The 25,577-nt window shown below is 34.3% G+C and overlaps 1 protein-coding gene across 2 annotated transcripts in view; it reads right to left on the reverse strand.

Annotated features, from left to right (window-relative positions):
* The window catches only part of KCTD8 (potassium channel tetramerization domain containing 8), a 246,783-nt gene that overhangs the window by 80,255 nt on the left and 140,951 nt on the right, over nt 1-25,577 (reverse strand). The window contains exon 2 of one of the 2 annotated variants that reach the window (XR_012493737.1): nt 9,472-9,541. The exons of the other annotated variant lie outside the window; for it this stretch is intronic. The gene's annotated coding sequence lies outside the window, so the exon portion shown is untranslated. The remainder of the gene's footprint in view (nt 1-9,471; nt 9,542-25,577) is intronic. 2 annotated transcript variants of the gene reach the window in all.

A 25,577-nucleotide genomic window follows, 5' to 3' on the forward strand; every position in this document is an offset into this window, starting at 1 on the left:
TAAGTCACCCATATCTTAAGGTTAAAAAAAGGCATTTATTCTTTAAATTAATGCAAAAGAGAGACTGTGATTTTGCTTTTAATGAGTAAAACTCTAGAAAGTGTACATTAAATTTTATTTGAATCACTTTTTTGTTAATGTCTTATGGTCAATTAAAACACCTTGTGTAGCTGCCAAAGAAAATGACTTCTATAATGGTTACATTTTTCCCCTTGGGCTTTTAAAAAGTATTAATTAAGTGGGATGAAGGTTGCACACAAGTAGAATGATGAAACATGGACTGTTACTCCATTCCCAATTGAAAGTATAACAGCTTGTTAAAAATTAATACTCAATATTCTCAAGGGTATCTTTCAAACTTCAAATTCTGCCATAAGAAAAGATGAAATACTGCCATTTGTAACAACATGGATGGATCTTGACATCATTATGGTAACTGAAATAAGTCAGACAGAAAAAGTTGAGAACCATATGACTTCATTCATATGTGGGATATAAAACTGAAGGCAAAAAGGAACAAGATAAGCAAATAAAGAAACAAAACCTCATAGACACAGTCAACAGTTTTGTGGTTACCAGAGGGTAAGGGAGGTGGTGGGTGATTAAAGAAGGTAAAGGGGGTCAAATATAAGGTGATGGAACGAAAACTGACTCTGGGTGGTGAACACATAACACAATATACAGATGACATTTTATAGAATTATGCACTTGAAACCTGTGTAATTTTGTTGACCATTGTCACCCCAATAAATTTTAATTAAAAAAGGTGATGAATTAAAAAAAAAAGACTTTCTGATGTTGTAGTTTGTATGAAAACTTAATAAAAGTGGAGTAGCTGGTATTATGAAATTGTACATATATTAAATTAGCATGATAAGAGATTTGTTTAGGGCAAAGGGTTGCTGGCTGTATGTGAGTTTTTTGTGAAATTGTTTTTACTCTGCCCATGACAATTCTAAATTTTACTCTGATGAGTTCTTTCTTCTTTATTTTGCCATTGCAGCAATGGAAAGCATACAGTAGGTTTTCTTTTTTAGGTCTATACTAAAACCATATAGTATGTGACCATCTTTATTTTGTCACATTTTAGGCATAGCAAGTAAGCTGAAAATCTGCTCTTTCCCTCTATCAAACATGAACTTCTGTGTTGAAAATCTAAGTAAATGAAGCAAACTAAAAGAATACAGTTTACACAAATCATGAATATATCTCTTAATTATTTCAAAGATAATTCAACACTAATGTGGTCAGGACCTCAAATCAGTATTTAATGGAATTGACTGTGTGAATGCACTGATATTTTGGGTCCCAAAATGGTTACTTCTTAACGGTTTGCTGTTGCTTCAAGCTTTTAAAACCCAGACATTAATACTATGCATTCTCATTGTCTACAGATAAATTAATATACAGCTTATTATTTTATTTTACTTTTATATTTGAAAGAACAGAGAGTACTAAAAATAGACAGACAGAAAAAAAGAAAGGGAAGAGAAAGGGAACGCTATACTCAATTTGGGGAAAATGGTTTAAAAATATTAAAAAGTGCTATGAAGATTACTAAAGTCTTAAAACGCATCCCTGGTCCACAGCCATCAAATGGCACAAGAAGTTGAATCCGTCATCAATACAGGAAAGAGAATCATTTATCCATGAACACACTTGCTTGCAGTACTGTGTTTCCCCGAAAATAAGACCTAGTCGGACAATCAGCTCTACTGAGTCTTTTGGAGCAAAAATTAATATAAGACCCGATCTTATTTTACTATAATATGACAGGGTCTTATATAATAAAATATAGTATAAGACAGGGTATAATATAATATAATATAATATAATATAATATAATATAATATATATATATATATATATATATATATATATATATATATATATATATATAATATAAGACCGGGTCTTATATTAATTTTTGCTCCAAAAGACACATTAGAGCTGATGGTCCAGCTAGGTCTTATTTTTGGGGAAACATGGTAGTATGCCTCCTCCAACCATTTTCTTCTTGTATTCCTACTTTGTCTCTTAATAATTTATGTGTATGAAAATAGTTAACCTACCTGTTAACTATACGTATTATGAATAAAGTGTTAGCAAGAATAATGAATATTGCACACTGTATACCCTCTCCACATAGCATATAAAGGTATGAACTTAGCCAAATTGAGGCTAAAATCCATAAAGTATAACAACAAGTTATGTAAGTGTTTACTCTTAGATTATTAATTACAATCTGAATTCATCATAACTATCATTGCCTGTCAGAAGAAATAATGCAGGTCAAAGCCCTTCTATTTGGAGTTCATCCTTAATCAATATTTGCATAGAATTCCAGTCCTCTAGAAGGAATATTCAACCTAATAAGTAATAATTAATCATGATAGCAATATACTGAGTACCAGATAATTAATTTACTAATAATTTTTTCATTGTGGGAGATTGAAAAGCATAATGATTAAGAATCTACAGATTTGGATTTCAACGTCTAATGTTCAAATCCAAATGCCACAGTTTATTGAGTGTGTGACACTTTTAATTGCTCATCAAGTGAAAATAACATGATTACCTATACCTCATATGGGGTTGTTGCCAGTGTGAAAGAAGAAGATACACACGAAGGCCTATAGATAGTAGTGACCCATCAATAAATACTCATAGTATTATTAACATGAAATATGTTAGACTGCGCCAAAGTAACTGCTGTTTTTGTCAATATCTGTCAAATACTGAAGTTTCGTATGACTCAATCTAATAAACGCACACAGATTGAATGTCCAGAAGCTTCAAAAGAAATCCCACAGAAATTAGCAACAGGAACATTTTCCTCATAGACCTTTTCAGAAAGACAAATGAACACATTAACTAAAAAACAAAACAAAACAAAGCAAAAAAAAAAAAAAAACAAAAAAAACTACTTCTAGGATATATTATGAAATAACAGATTTTTCCCATCTCTCACACTCATGCCTAAAGTAATGTACAATGACTATTGAAAATGAGGCACTTGAACTTGAAAAACTGTACATCTTCAGATGTTTAAGTATGTGTAGAATAGAGAGCAGCCCTCAAAGCAAAAGGGTGCTGCGGAAATCTCTATCAGTGGCTGTCCGTGGGGACACCAAGTGACTGTGTAGGTCGCTGTGTTCCAGCTCCACAAGGTTCCGCAAGGAAGCAGAAGCTGAGGCCCGGCGGGTGAAACGGTGGCCAAGCGGGAAGGGCTGCCATTCGTCCGAGAGGCAGCTGTGCGGGCATCCTGGGCCTCACCAGCCTATAGGGCTTCATCTTCTACTCGCCTGCCTCCATCCTGCTCTCCCTGCTCTTTATTTTCAAGGCAGGAAGGAGGTGGAACAAATATTTTAAATCACCTCTCTTTACAGGAGGCCTCTTCACCCACGTCCTGTGCTGGACATTCCTCTACGGCATGGTGCACATCTACTGAAATGCGGGCAGAGATGACTTAAAAAAACAAAACAAAACAAAAGCAGACTGGGAAGATTGTTGCCAGAAATTAGCGACGTGCAGACTTACTTAGTTTTTTGGGTTTTTTTAATTAAATTTATTGGGGTGATATTAGTTAGTAAAATTATATAGGTTTCAAGTGTACATTTACATAAAACATCATCTATATATTGCATTGTGTTTCACTGCTTGTTTAACATTATCAGTAATTTATATCTGAAGACGAAGAGCTTGTAATATTATTCAGATTAAATGAAGAGTGAGACACTTTACGGAGTTTTTTCCTACCCAAATGCACACGCCCTATGGTGGGTGCAAAATCGCCAAGTTTTGACTACTGGAGGGCTGGGACCCAGCCTTAGCCTTTGTAATTCGCTTGCATTTGCACTAGGGCCTAAACACAGAGAGAACTTACTGTTAACATCCTAAGAACTAACAACAGTTAATAATTATTAAGTGTGCTCTATATGCCAGGCATTGTGCCTTGTGCCTTTTACACCCACTAACTCATTGAATTCTAGCAATATCCTTATGGGATCGATGTAATTATTGTCCCCACTGATGAACCTAAGACTGCAGAGGAGGCACAGCTCAGAAAAGGCAGAACCAGGATTCAAATTCAGGTCTTTTCACTGCTCTTGCTATAATGGCTGAGTGTACCTTTTCAGAGCCCAACCTTCCCTCCCACTAACCACTGCTCTCAAGTATGAATGGTGTCTTTTCAGTTCCATTTCACCTACTTACAGCTAGCTGTCATTACCATTAAGAAAAATAAAGTCAAGCTCTTTCTAGAATATGTCTAATGAAGATTAAACAGGCTGGATGTTTTTAAGCTACACTTTGGGCTTGTCTAGCATATAAATGCCTCTGTCTATGAGCTAATCAAGTGATCCCTTCTTGTTAGAAGGGTTATTTTACAATAAAATGAAAAAATAAAATAATAAAATAAAATATGTGTAGAATAAAGAGTATTCCCATGTACTTATGTTCTTTAAAAAATAATAATCTATATAAGACAATATTTTAGATAATCAGTAAATTAATTTAATGCTTTAAACATTTTTAAAGAATTGGTGCTACCATAAGCTCACATACATATGTAGAGAGTGTGCATATGGATTGTATTAATAGTAACACAGATTATAGCATTGTGCATTTTGAATACATACATTAATTTAACAAATCTGATTTCATGTTAATCATGCACCAGGTACTGGAGAACCAATGGTGAGTGAGACAGGCTGGGTGTCTACTCTCAAATACTCACAGATCTTTGGAACTGCTGAAATCTAGTTATTACTGCAATGCCACCAAAACAGAGTATCAAAAATTCTTCAAATATAAAAATTCAACTTCCTTTTCTCATTGTTAGTACTCAGTAACGTCAAGGTTGTTGATATTTCTGAAAACGCGAGAGTAAATGATTACTATGTAAACCATTACCCCTCTTTGTTTATGAGTTGCATAATATATTAAGAACCACAGAATTTCTTATTTCACTTGAAGAGTTAGATAGCTAACAATAAAACTGGAAAAGAGAAAAAGAGGTAAATCACAAATCTGCTTAAAGAATTCAGAATGTTATGTGACAGTTCATTTCTTCAATGGCTTTTCTCCAAAAAGCAATGTTTCCCAATTTAAAAAAAATTAAATACTCATAAATATTCAGAAAGTAACATTCTTTCCCTGTGGCCTATATAATTCATCATTTTCTCTATGCTGCCATTAAACAGGTAAAAATTATGTACATTGAAAAGGTGCTGACTATCCATTTGGATTTAAAAGCTTACTTTCCCAGTAGCAAATGTATAGCCAAAATAAAGCGTGTGTGTACTTTGGTCATATATATTTTAACAGACTGCTACATAAATATTTTCTATGAGAAAACAACTAAGACATTTTCAATGTTAGCATTGTAAAACCTTAATGAATTTTTCATGATTGAAAGAGTGCAGAGGTTTGGAATCTGAGTTAGAAATCTTATAAAAGGTTGAAAATGTCTTTTATCCCAATCATTGAACCATGTGGGAAAAAGATGAAGATTTCTGGGAAAAGGAGTCACCTTTCCTGAACTCAGAAACTCAGCTTATAAACTGAATTGCCAGGATACTTCACACATAGTCATTTCTTATTTTTTTCCTCTGATAATTGGATAATTCTCTTAGGAAATAGTTATTTCAAGAAACAGTATTGTTAAAAGCAAAAATGACATGTGACGGACTAGCCCAACACTATCAGTTAAGCTAAATAATCTGGATGTTTACAAAATGATTAAAAAATGCTATAATGATAATATAGTTTATAATTATCTTGTCAAGATGAACAGACTTCAAGTTGGATTCTCTCAGTTTTTTTCTATTTATGTATTTGTTTGCTTTTTTGTTAGGTAACATTGGTTTATAACATTATATAAGTTTCATGTGTACAGCACTATAAATCAACATCTGTGCATACCACTAAAAATCCAGTTTCCATCCGGCACCATACATTGACCCCCCTCCCCCACTTTACCCATTTTGCCCTCCCTCCATCCCCTTTCTCTTCTGGTAAACATCAATCTATTGTCTGCCTCTATGGGTTTGTTTGTGTTTTGTTTTGTTTATTTGTTTGTTTTTTATTCCACAGATGAGTGAGATCATACAGTATTTGTCTTTCTCTGTCTAACTTATTTCACTTAGCATAATGCCCTCAAGGTGCATCCATGTTGTCACAAAGGGCAAGATTTCATCTTTTTTATGGCTGAGTAGTATTCCATTGTGTATTTGTATATATGTGTGTATGTATATATATCTCATATCTTTGTCCATTCATTTGCTGATGGACACTTAAGTGGTTTCCATATCTTGGCTATGTATGGTAAATAATATTACAATGAACATAGGAGTACACATATCTTTTCAAATTAATGTTTTCTTATTCTTCAGAAAAATACCCAAAATGGAGTAGCTGGATCATATGATAGTTCCATTCTTAACTTTTTAAGAAATCATATTGTTTTCCAGTTATATTTATTAAAAACAACACTGAAGTCTGAGGAGAAAAATATAGATTTATTGCCATCTAAAAACTTCTATTTCTTTGTATAAATTTGTCTTCTGTTTGAAGTCATGTAAATAGGCAATCACAGAATATGAAAGTTTTATTCGGCTTACTCTTCTAATTTGAGAAAAGATTATAAAACCCTACCCCATCTATCCGTCAGTGTCAAAACTCCCTGTACTCCTTAAATTTTACTCCAGGGATTGCTTTAATAAAATTGAACATTTGGGCAAAATTTAGAGATAGTAACAAAAAGTTTATAATACTAGTTTTAGACAAAGCTAGCTCATAATAAATCAGTTCAAATACTTTAGTCCCTCCTTGGAGTAATTTAAGGAGACTTCACCTTCTTGCCTCAGAAAAGTCTAAGAACGTAGTGTCATTCTTTTGAATGATGTCAGGTGTTTTTCAGAGACATCTAATCCATTTCTCTCTCTCTTTTTTTCCCCCCAAAAGGTATTCAAATTAATTTAATATTTTCAAATTGATTCTCCATAATCACTACCTAAAGACTTCCAGTTTTTCCCTGAGCCAATAAATTGTGAAGCTCCATGTCAGACAAAATGCTCATTATAAGATTATACTGAGGTCACATCTTAGCTCTGTGAGCTAGTCTTCTGGCCTTTCACACTGTTCTATTATATTACATTATCAAATTGGATTGGCTCCAAGCATTCGAACTTAATTATATTATGTTGATATTTATATAGTCATTCCTTGGCCCAGGTCAGTAGTTTGGCTGAAAATTAATTGTTCGTTCAGAATGAGAGTTTAAGATCTGGACCCAGAAGTAGATCCCTAGTAATTTTCTCATACTTTCTACAATAGTCTCAAATCAGGATTACCTTGGCCAGGAAACTTGCTTTAAAGAAAACATATCTATTCTTCTGTCTTTGAAATAGAGTTTAACCAATTTAGAGATTGGAATGTGGTCCATTGCCATCTGTTAATGGTTCTTTTATCATTTGGGCTGATTAAGGTGTTCTACATATACACAAAGTCATTTTTATTACTCAGAGTGGCTTTTAGGAGGTGAAGTGATTTAATAAGAAAATATGTCTCAATTAGAACTTGGAATAAAAGTTAATATTGGAAGGTCTTGATCAAACAAAGCTTTATGTATGGGACAGGAAAAGACTTCACATTGCTCCCTGCCTAATGCATACGGAAAGATGGGAAACATATCCTAAATAAAGAGCATGGGAATGAGACAGGGGTCACTTGGAAGTGGTAAGACTAGATAATCTCAAACTCCGAGTATAGAGTGGTTAGGGTCAACAGGAATGCAAAAGATGGATTCTTAACATTACATGTGGTGTGGTGTGACTATAAGGTAAATCATAAGGTAAATTATCTCTGTGAGTAGATGTTTTTACTTATTCCTTCTCTCTCGATGTCTGCCTCTCTTTTCCCAATCATCCCTTTCCATTTCCTTCCCTTTCCTCTTAATTTTTATGTGAGAATAAAAAATAAAAAAAAGAGATGATGAAAGGAAAACTGACTCTGGGTGGTGAACACACAATGTGGTATATAGATGATATATTACAGAATTGTACACTTGAAACCTATGTAATTTTACTAACCATTGTAACCCAAATAAATTTTAATAATAATAATAATAATAATAAAAGATGGTGTAAAGCACCCACAGTAGACATACAGGCATGAAGGCAGAAGAGATCAAGAGTCTTTAGTAATTTCCAAAGCTTTAGGAGGATGGTATCTTTAGTCATCCATAAACTACAAAAATGAGGATAGAGGCTCATTTCAAGTTTATGTGTATAACTTATAAGAAGTTGAAATATAGTTTAACCAAAGCCAAGAATCTACTAAAATTCAGACTATGGTCTTAAAACATAAAAGTAACAGCCTCTTTATGGCATCCTTACCAGATTTCTATTTCTTACGTATTATGTTGCAAAAAGCTGGATTTAAATGTTAGCAGCTGTTGCACTCTGCATGCCCATGTGACGAGCAAACTGTTTGACAATGTTTCATACATTCATTCATTAAAGAAGCGCTTACTCAGTAACAACCAAATAACATAGGACCCTGCTAAGCTACTGATAATCTAGAAGGGAATTAGACATCAGTTTTGTCCTTAATAATTAATTAACCAATAATTAGTAATGTTTTTTTCATGATCAAATGGTGTTTACCTAAACCTTAGCTCCTACTTTAACCTGGGACTGATAAAAGACTAGGGATTTTTCAATCACCTTGAACAAGACACCATAAAACTGGCCTAGGGAATTTCTAGTGGAGAGGAACTGCTGGGAAAACAGATTTATTTTACCTTTCTGAGTAACTAAGAAATTTCAAAGAACATGCTGAGGCTAAAGCGCATCTATATTAGGACTCTGTTAACCAGAGAGAGCCATGGCTTTTCTTCTCCAATGCAATGGTATAAGACAACCCTAGAAGTTTCCTGAAGTAGGTAGAAGCCACATGGCAAGACGCAACAGTCTAGTGGTATCTTTTCACTTAGAAGACTAATTCAGGTTTTAAAGCAATTGGGGTTATCTTCTGTTATCCTTAAACACTCAACTTTTCCATTACTGTTAAGAGTAGTATTCTCTCCTCAGATTCAGGACCATTCTCATACTCAAATATCAATGATGGCAATTGCTAATCTCACTACTGTGGATCAAGAAAACAAATGGGATATCCAGGGTGAAGAAGGATTCCAAGCCTCCAATTGTATGCCTTGCCTTACAGCTACTTTGGGCTATGAAGACTATCACAGGCAGTCAAATTATGGAAGGAGACAGATATATTTCTTACCAGACACCTCTCTTCCAGCTGGCCAGAATAATACTGGTGATTCTCTTTTTGCACTCTCTGAAAGTTTCTCTGTGCTGCATACACTCCTTTCACTATGATCCTATAGCACCTGCCAATCTAGATAAAATTATTGCTCCCTACTACAGAGATGGTGCCCTTGGTTTTCATCTTGGATACCTTTGGTTTATGTTCCTTATGGTTCCTTTGGTGTGTTTCATCTTTGGGTTCCTTTGGTTTCAGCATGAGTCTAAGTTGGGAGGAAAAGGAAAAGTGGTCACAGTGTTTCATTAGGAGTAATATGGAAAGTGAGATGATATTTCTATAGGTAGCTTATAGATGACTATTTTCTGATCACTTCAAGAAAACTGTCATTTCTATAAGGATGATAGAGTTTCAGAGCTATGAGATTCAAAATTACCTAATCCAACTATGTTGTTTTAAAATTGAGTAAACTGAAGGATTTCTGGTCAAGATGGCAGAGTAGGTAAGTGCTATGTTTGCCTCTTTCTTATGACCACATCAAAATTACAACTAAACTACAGAACAGCCATCGTTGAGAATCACCTGAACTCTAGCTGAACTGAAGTCCTACAACTGAGAAAGAAGCTACCTTGAGACTGGTAGGAGGGGCAGAGATGGGGAATGGGTTGGTCCCAAACCAGCATGTGATTGCTAACAGGGATATCTTGGCTGCAGAGCTTACCCCCTGGAGGAGCTGAGGGGTCCCAGCCCTCTACCAAGCTTTCCAGTCCAGGGTTCCAGTGCTGGGGAGAGAAGTTCCCACAAATTCTAGCTGTGAAAACCAGCAGGGACTGTGGCTGAGTGAGATGAGGATGGCTGGAATCCCAGGAGTGCCTCTTAAAGGGCCCACCCACAAACTCACTTGCTGATGCACTCACTTGCTCTGAACTCCAGTGCTGGGGCTGCAGGTCGGAAGGTATCAAGGAAGGCACTAAATTGTCTGGCTTCAGGACAAGGGCTGGAAGGACAGCTATCTCCCAGACAGAAGGGTCAGTAGAAGCCACCATTCCTTTGTTGAGCCCTCCTGCAACCCTGCATGCAGACACAGGTGGGCACCATATCTGAGTCTCCATCAACCAGGTTAACAGCAATTGCCCTGCCCTTGTGATTCCTTAAGACCGCACCTCACCTGACTTGTAGGTCTGCCCAAGCAGCTTTCAGTGGGTTTTCCATACAAGCAGTGTGTCTTGGCTCATATCTCTAAAAGGTTCACAAACCCCAAACAAGTAGCATCTAGCCTCAGCATGCCCTGGCCTCGATTTGAGGCTTATCCTCTCCCAAGCATCTCCAAGTCCACTGTAGCTAGTGGCCATGTGTGGATTTCTTTGTGGCTCATGCCGGGTGGCTCCAGGCAGGGCACAGGCTGCTGCTGAACTTGGCAGTGGTGCCCTCCCAGAAGGCCCTAGGGATGGCACACCCAGTGGCCAGCTTCAGACTGAGACAGAGCATCACCCGGCTGCCACCACGCATGACACACCCAAGGGCAGACTGGGTAGGTACCAGAACCCTTCTGAAATGAATCCTGCTCCATAGCATCAGCCCTTGCACAACAGCCATTCTTCACAACCAATTAGTCCAAAGGTCAATCCCTCCCATTGATGTACAAAGAACAACCAAGGCTTAACTACAACATGAGGGCACACACAAAAGGAACACACCTGGAGAACCTGGCTCAGGTAACCAGGGAGAATATGCCATTGGGCCCCACAGGACACCTACTACATAAGGCCACTCTATGAAAACCAGGAGATAGAACAGCCCTATCTGACACAGAGAAACAAATAGTGGACACAATCAAAATGGGGAGACAAAGAAATATGTCCCAAATAAAACAACAGAACAAAGCTCCAGAAAACAAACTAAACAAAATGGATACAACTAATCTACCCATTGCAGAGTTCAGAACACTGGTTATAAGGATGCTCAAGGATCTCAAGGGAAACTTCAACAAAGAGATAGGAAACATAAAAATGGAGATAGAAAACATGAAAAAGAACCAACCAGAAATAAAGAATACAATAACTGAAATGAAGAATACATTACAGGGAATCAACAGTAGATTAGATGAAGCAGATGATGAAATTAACAATTTGGAAGATATGGTAGCAAATAACACCCAATCAGAACAACAAAAAGAAAAAAAGTACAAAACAACGAGGAAAATTTAAAGGTCCTCTGGGACAATATCACACATACCAACATTTGCATCATAGGGGTACCAGAAGGAGAAGAGAGAGACCAAGGAATTGAAAACCTATTTGAAGAAATAATGACGGAAAACTTCCTTAACACGGTGAAGGAAATAGACATACAAGCCCAGGAAGAACAGAGAGACCCAAACAAGATGAACCCAAAGAGGCCTACTCTAAGACACATGATAATTAAACCGCCAAAGGTTACAGACAAATAAAGCATCTTAAAAGCAGCAAGAGAGAAAAGAAGTTACTTATCTACAAGGGAGCTCCTGTAAGACTATAAGTGGATTTTTCAACAGAAACTTTGCAGGCAGACGAGATTGGCATGAAATATTCAAAGTGATAAAAAGCAAGGACCACACCCAAGATCATTCTACCCAGCAAAGCTGTCATTGAGAATCGAAAGACAGATAAAGAGCCTCCGAGACAAGAAAAAACTAAAGGAGTCCATTAACACCCAACCAGTATTACAAGGAATGTTGAACTTCTTTAAGGTGAAAAAGAAAAAAGATAAAAAATATGAATAATGAAATGGCAATAACAACATATCTATCAATAAATACTTTAACTGTAAATGGATTAAATGCTCCAATCAAAAGATAGGGTGGCTGGATGAATAAGAAAACAAGTCCCTTAGATATGCTGCTTGCAAGAGAATCACTTCAGATCGAAAGACAAACACAACTGAAACGAAAGTGATGGAAAAAGATATTTCATGAAATTGAAAAAAAAAAAAAAAAAGCTGGAGTAGCAATACTTTTACCAGACAAAATAGACTTTAAAACAAAGGGGATAAAAAGAGACAGAGAAACACCCAGTAATCCCACTCTGGGTATTTGTACAAAGAAACCCAAAGTGATAGTTCATGGGGACATGTGTATCCATATGTTCATTGCAGCATTGTTTATAACCGCCAAGATATGGAGGCAGCCTGGGTGTCCCTTGATGGATGAATGGATAAAGAGGAGGTGGTACATATATACAACGGAATATTGCTCGGTCATGGAAGGGAAGGGGTTCTAGCCATCTCCAGCAGCATGGATGGACCTGGAGGGTGTTGGGCTGAGTGGAGTATGTCAGACAGAGAAAGGCAAATGCAATGTGATTTCTCTTATATGTGGAATCAAAAGTACAAAATAAACAAACAAACATATACAAACTGATAGATACAGAAAACATTTTGACATTTGCCAGATGAAAGGGAGTTTGGGGGGATGGATGAAAAACGAGATGGAATTAAGAAATACAAACTGGTAGCTACAAAATAGTCATGGGATGTAAAATAAAGCATAGGGAATATAGGCTATAATATGGTAATGATTACGTGTAGTGCCAGGTGGGTACTAGACTAATCAGGGGGATCACTTGTTAAATTATACAAATGTGTAACCACTATACTGTACAACTGAAATTAATATAAAATACTATTCAATGTCAAGTAAAATAAGAGTAAATTGAGCCTAAGAGAAGTTAAGTAATTTGCCTAAAGTGGCACAGCTTATTCAAGACTAGCAAGGATTTGCACAAGAAGGGGAAAATCTGACGTTACTTTCACTATTCAACATGCCCCACCCCCTTCAAAATTCTGCTAACCTGTCAATCTGTGAAACTGCCTCCAGTTATCCGCACCCAAAATAATGGATGCTGATCACATTCCAATTTGAGCATTTATTGATTGTAACAGAGTTAAACTTATGGGTTGTTCTTTCATATAGACTCAATAGTCTTTATTTCATAAAAAGTATATCCTTTACTATTTGGAGTTAGAAGAAATATGTATCCTGCTCTCTTCCACATGTTAAACTGTAAATAGCTCGTGCTGCAGGACTACTTGCTTCTAGCAACTTTTTCTCGGCACTACTCTGAACAAATTGCTGTATACATTCATTAAATACTGGATTTGACTGATAAGAATTTTCCGTGAGTTTTCTTCTGTCTAATGATATTAAAACTGAGTTCCCAATTTGTACCTGTGGTGATTTACTGTTCCTGCTCCAACGGTAATGGTGGAAAATGCTTTTCCACTACCATTTAATTAGCCCAGAACCTGAGTAACATTAATCTTAAAAAATGTGCCAGCAGAGAAAAGATTGGGAGCAGCTATAAAGAACTTTGCACCAAGACTGGACAACTTTAATAGCACAGCATTGGTATTAAACACTATCAATAATAGGAGTAATTCTTTACCACAAAAGAGGTGAAAGTTGACGTCCTTAGCTTTTCTGGGGCCTGCACTCCCTATTTGTATAATGAAGAGGCTGGTCCAGTGCATTTGAAATAGTCATCCTCCGAAGGATATCATCAAAGCGAGTGGCCCTGAGGATGAATAGTATGCTGACAAATATTCCAAAATAAATGAGAAGTAATTACAAAACAATGAAGTAAAGCCTGGCTTGCTTAAGTACATATGGCTCATCATAACATAGCTTAATTCTTCTAAGTCCCCAAGCATCCAGCACAATATCTAATCCTTTAAAAAATATCAAGCATATTTGGAATTGTTCTTCATTTCATAATGCAAATATGAACTCATCTGGAATGGTTGAAAAATTATAGTAACAGCTCAGGACGGATGTGCTATTACAAATAAATGAGGGGTAACAATATTTAAAGAATCAAAGTGCAATAAATTACCAAATACTGAAGCCACACTAAATGAAACAGATACTTTTGTATGCTTTAGAAATGCATAATGATTTTGAGTCATAGCATTTTTTAAGAAACTTAATAAATTATGGTTTTTAGAGTTTTTCAACTGTCTATGTAAGAGAAGATACCTCTAAGAAAAGAGTATTTTCAAGCAAATAAGACAGGATTTGTTTTTTATCTAGCAGTCAAATTTGTTGAGTTCTTAAAATAAAAGATGATTTTGCCTTGATGTTCTTTAGTTATCTCTTCAATAAAGTGAAAAGTCAGAGAGAACCATTGGATATCGCACAAATCAAAATGATGTAGTGTATCAATCACATCTCTGCTTCTCAGGAGTGTGAATGCACATACACAAACCAATTTTCAATACCAGATTCATCATAATGTTTTCAGTTTGATTTTAACAAATCAGAAAGTCAATCATGATGAATTCAAATATAAGAATACACAAGCCACATATCTAAAATGAGGTGAAAAATATTTTTTTTCACAGCCCATGGAACTAAAGTGTTTTCAGTTTTTAAATTATATGAATACTGATTCAGACAACCTAAGAAATCAAAGTGATTAACAACAATTCTTTTTCTTTAAACAAACTGAACAAACTTGAAAAAAAAAAAAAAAACTGTGGAAACAAGGAAAAAGTAAAACTATTTTTGACTAAACTAAACTTCACATATATACCAAGACACAAATCAATTTTAAAATCTTTATTATAGATAGGAGTGATCACTCTCTATCTCTAGCAAGGCAATAATGCCAGGTAGTTAGAAACAAGAGTTTCAGTGTACTTTTTAGATTTTTTTAATTTCAAGAATGAAGGATATTTCTATTGTGAGAGTATGTTATAGAACCTGTTGTGGAAAGCAATGTTTTCCACTGTGAATCACTTGAACACTTAAATTTTATAATTTAAGGTATTCTGACACTTGTTCATTTTATACCAATGAAAACAATCACAGTACTTCAATATTTCCATTTCAAATCTATGACCAGAGAGGTAATCATTATGTATAGCTATATAGTGGACTTGAGTTTGCAAGACAATTTCTCCTATTATTTTTCCTTCAATCCTGCCTGAATGCCTTTCATTTTACAGAAGAGAAAATTGAGACTTCCTGTCAGCAAATGGCTTTGCTTTCTATTTCTCTGAATAAAATGAAAACAAAAATATGGAAGAATTTCACACCATTCCACATCTCCCCACCTATGAGTAACTGCACCCACTTTCTCTGCCTGCCTGTGAATGAGCCACACATGCCCTGTCTAAAGCCATTCTCTCTACCTGTATAGTAAATCCTGTTCTCTCTCAGTAATTCATATACCTTGCTCAAACATTTGTCATCTCTCTTCCATATCATCTTTTTTCTTTCTATATTTACAGTTCCATCAACACAAAAACAATACAATCATGATGTAATTTCTTCCATCTATAAAAACAAAACATTGAATGACTCCATTTCCTGCTCTCAGCCATAACCCATAACCTTTTATTTCTTTACCTGTGCAGCAAAATTCCTTGAAAAAGATATTTGCCAAATTCAATGGTCAATTTTCAGTCCTATCTTACTTGACCAGTTATAGCACCATTGACATGGTTAATCTTTCCCATTTCTTGTTTCATGATCTTCACTAGACATTTTGAACACCACACTCCTGATTTTCCTCCTAACCTCACTGGTCACTCCTTCTCAGAATCCCATAAAGATTCCTTCTATTTTCCTTAAAACTCTTAATATTCTAGTATTCTCTATCTCAGTTCTTGGCCTCTTCTCATTTTCATCCATATTCACTCTTTTGGTAAGCATAGGAAGTCTTATGACTTTAAATGCCAAGTACATTCCAACAACTCACAGAACTTTATCTCAGCCCAGACCTCTCTTCCCAACTCCAGGCTCATAGACCCAACTCTTAGACATCACAAATTCATTGTCTCTGAAACTAAACTCCTGATCTTCTCTTCCAAATATATTCCAAATCTTTGCCTCTTCCATTTTAATTGATGACAACTCTATGCTACCAGTTGCTCAGGAAAAAACAACCTTGGGGTCATCCTAGAGCCCTCTTTCTGTCCCAATATATCTGCCAGTAATTGCTGTTGGTTCTACTTTCAAAATGCATTCATAATTGAATACTTATCATCTCCAATACAACTACCCTTGTTTCTCACATTTAATAATGCAGTAGTCTCCTACCTAATAAACAGTCCAGTGTGGCCAGGCATGTGGGTGAAGGGACAGAGAGAATATCAGAGAGAAAGGTAAGAGACCGATTCCTGTGGAGCTTTTTAGGTAAAGATAAGAAGCTTGGGTAAATTTTATGCTACTATGATGAGAAACTTCAAATATTTTTTGTAGGAAAGTGACATGATCTGACCTGTGTTTTAAGAAAGGTTACTGCTCCTGAATGAAGGATCAATAGTATAGGAGGAAGGGTAAAAACAAAATGTCAGATAGGAGGCATTTCAGTAGACCAGGGAGAGATGATGATCATAGTGGATATAGAAAGGCAAATTCAGGATTGGGGAAGAGACCACAGGGCTTGTTGTTGGATATAATATAAATACTGGGTTCTTAGCTTAAGAAACCTGGTAGATAGTAAAATTATTTTCACTAAGTTAAGGAATATTCATTTACTACAATTTTGTGGAATCTTCAAACATATAAGCCAAAGACTATTTATTCTTATTTAAATATTCTATAGATTTAAACCATATCAACTTGCAAAATTTCAATAAAAATTGAGATTTAAAATATTATTTCATATGCCCAATAACAGTTCTTTGCTTTAAAATTAATTGCTAATGATGTCTTGGTCATATTAATAAACTACTTCCTACAAGCTTGGAATCATAGAGTGGAAAGTGTCTATACTGTTTACTATTTCCCAAATATTTGGCTAACGTATGTGCTAAAAATTCTAGGGAAAGGAAAATTATCTACCCCAGGGACTCTAGCCCTGAACTAAATTTTTAAACTTAGCTAATCATTAAATCACTTTTCCATCTATTGAGCCAAAATCTACCTCCTGGAGTATTTATCTAATAGTCCTGATTCTGCCATCTGTGGTAAGTAAGTAGCATCTAATCTAGGATGAACAATATTTGTCACTGTTGGCAACACTTTAATTCTTTGGCTCAGAGCAGACATTACTAATTGATCAATGTACCCATTCTTGCTGAGCTAGCAGTGACCTCAGAGTCACTCTCAACACAGTATGCTTGGAAGCCACTACAAATCAATAGAAGATAAACCCTCCAAATTAAAAAACAAACAAACAAACAAACAAACAAAAAAACATGTATTGAGTACTTATTATGTTTCTGCACTCAAGGAATTCACAGTCTAGATATGTATGTAGATGATTATAAAACAACCTCATAAATACTATATAAGAGGAAGCACAGAACACTATGAAAGCAGAGAAAAGGGTTGCTGGCCTGGATTAAACAGTAGAAGAAAGAGTTGTTTCCTTGCTAACGACCCTTTATTTAGATAGATATTCTATATCCTTGTTTTCTTTCTCCAGGCTTCATGCCCATAGCATTTTAAAATTCATGTGCTAAAAGAAAGTGTTAATGAATATTAGGAAAGAATTTCTAACTGAAAGGCATTTATGATTTACACGTAATTGACATTAGAAATTAGACAGTTGAGAAATGACTACAGAGTTCTAATGTGAAAGTATAAATCAAGAATTTTATATAGACAAAACAGACTATAAAACAAAGGCTATATAACAAGAGACAAAGAAGGAGGCAATAATTACACTTACTTATCCAAAGAAACCCAAAACAGTACTTCAAAGTAGAATCCATATGCTCATTGCAGCATTATTTACAATAGTGAAGATATGGAGGCAAGCTGTGTGTCCGCCAATGGATGAATGGATAAAGAAGAGGTGGTACATGTAATACAATGGAATATTGCTCAGCCATAAAAAAGAATAAATCTTACTATATTGCAATAACATGAATGGAACTAGAGGGAATTGTGCTGAGTGAAATAAGTCAGACAAAGAAAGACAAACGTCATATGATTTCACTTATATGTGGAATCTAGAGAACAAGATAAACGAACAATCAAAACAGAAACAAGAATCATACGGCTTCACTCATATGTGGGATATAAAACGGAAAGCAACAAAGGAAGAAGACAAACAAAGAAACAAAAAACTCATAGACACAGACAACAGTTTAGTGGTTACCAGAGGTTAAAGGGAGAGGGGGATGGTAGAAGAGGGTAAAGAGGATCAAATATATGGTGATGGAAGGAGAACTGACTCTGGGTGGTGAACACACAATGGGATTTATAGATGATGATTTATAGGAATGTACTCTTGAAATATATGTAATTTTAATAACTATTGTTACCACAATAAATTTAATTAAAAAGAAAAGGAAAGAAAAGAAAAGAAAAAAGAAAAGAAAAAAAAAAAACAACCTCGTAGATACAGAGAGTATTTTAAAGGTTGCTGGATTGGGAAGGGATTGGGGTGAAGAGGAAGGGGATTAAGAGGCACAAATTGGTAGTTACAAAATAGTTATGGGGATGTAGAATACAGCATGGTGAATATAGTCAGTAGTGTTGTAATAACTGTATAGTGTCAGATGGGTACTGGATTTATTGAGGTGATCACTTCATAAGTTATATAAATATCTAATCACTGTGTTGTACACCCAAAACTAATATAATATTGTATGTCAACTGTAATTGAAAAATAATATTTAAAAAAAAGAATTGTTTACTCAGCCAAGTGTTTCTTCATCTATAATCAAGAAAGAGACACTGGCAGCTATACAAGAGATTAGGTAATTTTGTCCATGGAAGCCTTTTTTAAAAAAATATATAAACATACGAATTGACAATGAAATCTAGCCAACCAAGAAATTAATCAGAAAAGCTCAATAATGGAAAATAGTGATAAATCAAAAATATTTAATGGTGAGTACTGAATCTATTTCAATATGGAAATTAAGCACCTCTGGGTTTTATAAAGTAAAGCTTTTGTCTTCTTTTCTAGTAGGGAATCAGAGGACACTTTGAATAGTTGTAACAGTCAAAAACATTGATGCTAAGCACCGATGGTCATGGCCACTTTTCTTAAATCTAGAGGTAACATGTTTTAATAAGCAAACATTCAATTTCAATAATTCCTTTGTTTTATTTCTGTTTCCTTTATTTTTGGTTACATTGAAGTAAACATTAAATAAATGTTTTCTATCTGTATATGAAAATGTATTGCCTCATTCCATTTTCAAAATTCATTTCTTTCTGACTAGCTATCTCACGTTTTTGTTTCCTTTCTGCTCATATATTGAGAGATATAGATGTGGAATATATTCAGAGAAGATGGATAATGATGGAAAGTCAGATTTTAAGTCTTATTTGAATTTCTTTTATGAGAATATATAATTTTTTGTAATAATAATAAAGTAAGTAACATAAAAAAGGATGTGGTTTAAACATCTATAGTTTAATTTTGGTCTTATTTATTGTTATCTGAGTGTCTTCAGAATTCCATCTATAAAATGGGGATACTTCTCACAGATTGTTGTGACCTTTAAACAAATTGATATACATAAAATGCTCTCTAAATTGTTGTGTTTCATATTCATACATACATATATATACATCATGTGATGTAATATATAATATTATGTATAATATTATGTGTTATATATAAAGTCATATTGTATATTAATGTAGTTACATATTATGAATTAATATTATATTAATAAAACTATTAACAATATATGGGACACTACACTTCAGTAGCAGTGATTTCTCACAATATATTAACATAATCCTGGCATAAGTAATAACAGACCGAAGTATAAGGAAAATTAAATACAATTCAAAATACAAAGGTAGTATAATTGCTCTTCAATAGGACAACATTAATACTACTTACCATCGTTCAAATACAATTAGCTGGTGATGTATATTTTTCTGTAGTGACTAGTTACCTTAATAAGGTATATTGGGGAAGAAAATCCAAGATGTATCAAGTAAGATTTAGTCTTCATGAATAGCTTTTCAACCTGAAAGGGTCTACATTTTCCAAATTATTACAGAATTTTCTATAGGATTAAATTTTTATCTCAGCAATACCAGTCATTTATCTCAGAAATACCAGGTATGTTTAAATTATAATTTTTAATCATGAAGTGGTTCAGCTGATTTCTGCTATATGTTAACATAGGGACTAAGAGAAATATTGTTCTATATCTCTGATAGTTGAAGTCCTTTTCACGCTTCTTTGGAAACAAATCTCTAATTGTTAAGACACTATAGATCATCATTATAGATCATTAAGAGATTTTGATAAAATATTGCAAAGAAAATATAATAAATTTTCAGCTAGTTAAAAAATAACCAGAATCTGAACAGATAGGAACCTTACCTAAGCACAGGATTGTTATGGAAATTAACACTTCTGTTTTTCTAATTTGATTTCTTAGCATATAATGTAATTTTCTTTTGAAAGCTATTTTAAGAGGTTTCTTTTCTTCTTACTGGATGACTATTCCCCATCTAGTTGAGTTATTAAATAATCTACCAAATTACTGAGCTCAATGTATTTCTAAAAGTAATATTCAGCATGCCCAAATTTAAAGCCATATTAATTTATCCCCATACTTTCTGGAGAATATTAACCTTAACTACAGCAAAGATTTTGAACTCAGTTCTGCATCTCAATTGATGTTTGATCTGGACAAACAACTATAAGTAGCTATAGATTCAAGTATGGAAATTGCAAAGATGTAATTGCTTGAAGCAGCACACAGAGGATAAAGAAATCCGATTTGCGTAAGAAAACGTCAGGGAAAAGCAAATGACAGTTATTTCTTCATATGCTAGATTTCCGGGCTTTTTTTTCTTTTTTGGATGGGGGAATCTGATGTATTTGATTGGTCGATACTATTTTAATCAATAGTTTGATGACAACACAGAAAGAAAAAAAACCAAGAACCTTTTTAACACAGGTCAAAAATAGAACAAACTTAAAAAATTGTAGTACACATAGCTACTTGAAAATTCTTGCAGCATTTGGAGTTAGAGAACAGGCTCTAGCATGAAAACATTGTCAAACAGCCTGTGGAAAACCAACCAAAAAGAAGAATTTCTTAGCAGAAATGTTATAAAAAGAACTATTGCATTCAGAGTTAAGTCCACTTATTCATATGTCCAATAATCTTCATGAATATTTTATTATCTTAATTATCAACATAAAAATTTAACGTAACTAATAATTAAAATTTAAGTTAATTCAATACCACACATTCTTGCTTAAAATTTGACAAATGATGATGTTTATGGTTGGCAAGGTCTTAGTGAAATTGACATTCAAAAATTATGATGTAACTGATACCGTGTTGTGGATTTAAGTCATAGAAATGATTGGACACATGTAAGTTCCATATAAATGTACAAGAGGGAAAATGAACAATTGCATTACTTCTTTCTGGATATCTCTCCTCTTCATATATCTGTGTCCCAAGAGTCCTGTGATAATGTAGGAAAAATAGAAGCCTGTCTGACTTTTAGAGACTTAGTAGATTGTATAAACCTCACTTGCCTACTGGTACCTGAGGAGCCATCAAAGCACTCACAAGATCAGGATATAGGAGCACATTCTTATTAAAGCTTTTATAAATCAAAACCAGATGTTTCTCATTGTAATGAGAGAAAATATTTTCTTAGCAGAAAATCTATTCTTTTCTCATGACATTTAATTCAAATCCATTTCCTTATCACCTCCAGCACCATAGCAACTGGTGAGATTACCTGGTTTTGATTAATAAAAGCATCAGTCCAATGTGGCATAGAGCACTTGTTCATGAATACTGAAAAAAAATTTCCTGATGTGCTTGATTTTCTTGACAACTTGTCCCCTAAGGTTTCACTTGTGTTGCTATGAAACACCATCATCAATAGAACTGAAGAACGCTGATTCTGCATAACATCCAATACATCAATTTGTGCATGTGTTTTCAAACTTGTATTTTTAAAAGGAGTACTTGCAGAACCCAATATACAGAAGAGATAATAGTGGAGCTGATTTGTTGAAAGCAGAGTGAGAAACCAGCACCCTTCATGGTTAAGGTCCCATTTTTCTCCTTTTGCTGGTAAATTTCTGAGGTTTATCCACTGTATCTTAAGTTCAAAGACAACTCAGTGAGAACACCACAGAACTAGGGAAAAGGTAAGACAAATTGTTCTAGGACAAAAGGAGATAAAAAGCTTATGGAGACAGAGAAACACATGTCCTTTTATGGGGCCTTGTAGAACTAAGATGTTGGTAATCTAGATTTGCCCCTGGGAGTAAAATGTGAGGCCCAGGAAAGACTTCCTTTCGGGTGCTTTGATGTCACCTGTTCATTTAACTAACAATTTCTGGGGAAGGGAAGGAAAGCAAAGAAAAAACTTAAAATTTTTAAATGGTGCAGATGATATACAAATATATATACCGGGGGTGCCATAAAAATGTATACAAGTGGACCCTTTTGTCAGCGTTGCTCAAGCAGTAGTTCACCATAATAAGAAATGTCTGGACACTGATGGCAACCACTTTGAGCACCTCTTGTAATTGCAGAAGTCAAACATGTCTTGGTATTCATTTTTTGTTATAGGTACATATTGAGTATAACAATTTTAATACAGTTTTCCTTTCTTAAAACATGTATACATTTTTATGGTACCCTCTGTATATTTTTTATATATAATATATTATATATATGAGGTATGACAATTAACTTAGTGAACTTGTTGCAACGATGTTGCTACCCTTTTTTGATATCAGAGGGATTATTCATCATGAATTAGCACCAACTGGACAGTTAACCAAGTTTACTATTTGGAAGTGCTGTGTGAAAAAGACAAAAAGGACCTGAACTTTTTACCAACAATTCATGGCTTTTGCATCATGACAATGCACCAGCTCACATGGCAGTGTCTGTGAGGGAGTTCGTAGCTAGTAAACAAATAACTTCATTGGAACACTCTCACTACTCATCTGATCTGGCCCCCAATGACTTGTTTCTTTACCTGAAGATGAAGTAAATATTGAAAGGAAGATATTTTGATGACATTTATGACATCAAGGGTAATACGATGACAGCTCTGATCAAAATTGCTTTGAAGGGTGGACTAGGCACTCACATCAGTGCATAGCTTTCTAAGTGGAGTAATTTGAAGGTGACCATAGTAATATTCAGCAATGAGGTACATGTAACACTTTTTCTAGGATGAGTTCACAAACTTAATTGTCCGACCTCATTTTTGTGTATATAATATACAATATACAGAGGGTGCCAAAAAACATAAACATATTTTTAAGAAAGGAAAACTGTATTAAAATTGTAATACTCTGTAATACTAATAACAAAAGATGAATACAAGTCACGCTTGACTTCTGCAATTACAAGAGGTGCTCAAAGTGGTTACCTTCAGTTTCCAGACACTTTGGAGTATGGCAAACTACTACTTGAGCAACAATGACCAAAGTGTCCACTTGTATACACATTTTTGGCATCCCCAGTATATAATATTCTTTTAATTTTCATAGAAATATTACATTTATTTTGATATACAATTATTAATATTGGTGAGCTACTAAATATTAATTCAATTTTAATAGTTTTTCATTTGGTAAAATAGCCTGGCCATTTGGTAGATAACTTTAGAATTGTAAATCCCTATTCTCCCTTAATTGGCTGGACATCAATAATGGTTTTCCTTGGTTTAAATATATGCAATTATTATCCTATCATATTTGTTATTTAAAGCAATTTTGCAGCAGAACAAGGAGTGTAAAGATTCTGTTATTTAAATGGCTGCATAGTGCAAATAGAGAGTATAAATGCATTTTAAAAATCTAGACACATATTACATGAAATAATTTAAATTTTCCTTTGTTGCAAAAGCAAGAAGTAAGTCTTCCTTCATTTTCTCATTTTGTGATTAAGCCAGTTTCTCTGCCTTGTGTTCCATCCTTACCACACCGAATCCCTTTGTAGCCACAAGAGCTAGCAGAAGAAAAGGCTATGGGAAATCTTTGTCTCCCCTAACAGAAGATGTGTATTTGACTTTGCAAATTAGTTTCCCATAGAATTAATGAGATAAATAGTATTAGTTTAAACAGTTCCATAAAAGTGCCACAGGGATAAATTAGACATTTGTGAACAGAATTGGGGCTCCAACAATCATTTATAATGCTATTATGTTTCAAATTGATATGTTAATGAATTATGGAAGATTATAGTTTAAAAATCAGTTCTATTTGTAAGAAACAAACAAGAATCTCTCAGACACCAATATAATCTGTAGACTATTTTGTTGTCCTTTAACAAGTTCACAAGATTACTTGACTCCTCTGATAACATAGTGATGAATGGTATCACTTAGGCTCCACTAATATATTTTCCCTGAATTGTCATAAAGGCACCAGAAATCTGGGTACTTTTTCTGTTTCTGTGATTTTTCTGAAAAATTATTTTGATTATTTCCCATAGTGATAACTTAAATTCAAAGGACAAAAAATTGCTTCTCAAAAAATATTCAACAATGAGAGCCCGGTGATTATTCTATCCTCCAGGTCACACAATCCACGTTACGTGAATCATAATCTGAAATACTCCATTATGATGCGAAATGGCCCCTTTTCATTTTCTTTTATATCAGTAAGGCATATTACTTTAGGTTTACAAAATTAACATTCTATATTTTAAAGAGTATATTTAATGCTACAGAAGCAGTGTACTTTCACAAAAATACTTGGCATACAAGCACTGGGTTGCTATCATAAAAACCCAAATAACACATTCAATAATTCAATTAAGACACTAACACAATTAAAGCATGCTATAAAGGCAGAGTAATGAATTAAAGACTAATTTTAAAATAGTATAGGAAAAACAAAAGCATTCCACAAATAGGTCTATTCAGTAAACAGAACAAATTAGATTAAAATTGCCTAAATAGCGGTATTTATAACAAACTTGTAAAACTAGACTAGCCATGTAAAATTTCAATTAACTTTGCAAATTAAATCACATTTTTTATTGTTCTCATGAAAAAAAGGGACATTTTTTTACATACCATGGTTCCGTATTTCTAAGATGCATTTTTTTTTTCATTTAAATAGATATCTGCATTTATTATAGTATTATTATATCTTTTATCCTGTGGTAAACTGTTAATTACATACCACCTGAGGGTTAGTAAAATATAGTACATATTTATGTTTTGGGTTTTATTTTTAGGGTAAACACTAGTTTACAATTTCCTTGTACTTTAACACATCTTTGAAAACTAATGTCCCTTTTAGAATGGCCAAAATTTGGAACACTGATAACACTAAACACTAAATACTGGTGAGGATATGGAACAACAGGAACATTCATTCATTTCTGGT

This window comes from Rhinolophus sinicus, linkage group LG02 (genome assembly GCF_036562045.2).
Source record: "Rhinolophus sinicus isolate RSC01 linkage group LG02, ASM3656204v1, whole genome shotgun sequence".
NCBI lineage: Eukaryota > Metazoa > Chordata > Mammalia > Chiroptera > Rhinolophidae > Rhinolophus > Rhinolophus sinicus.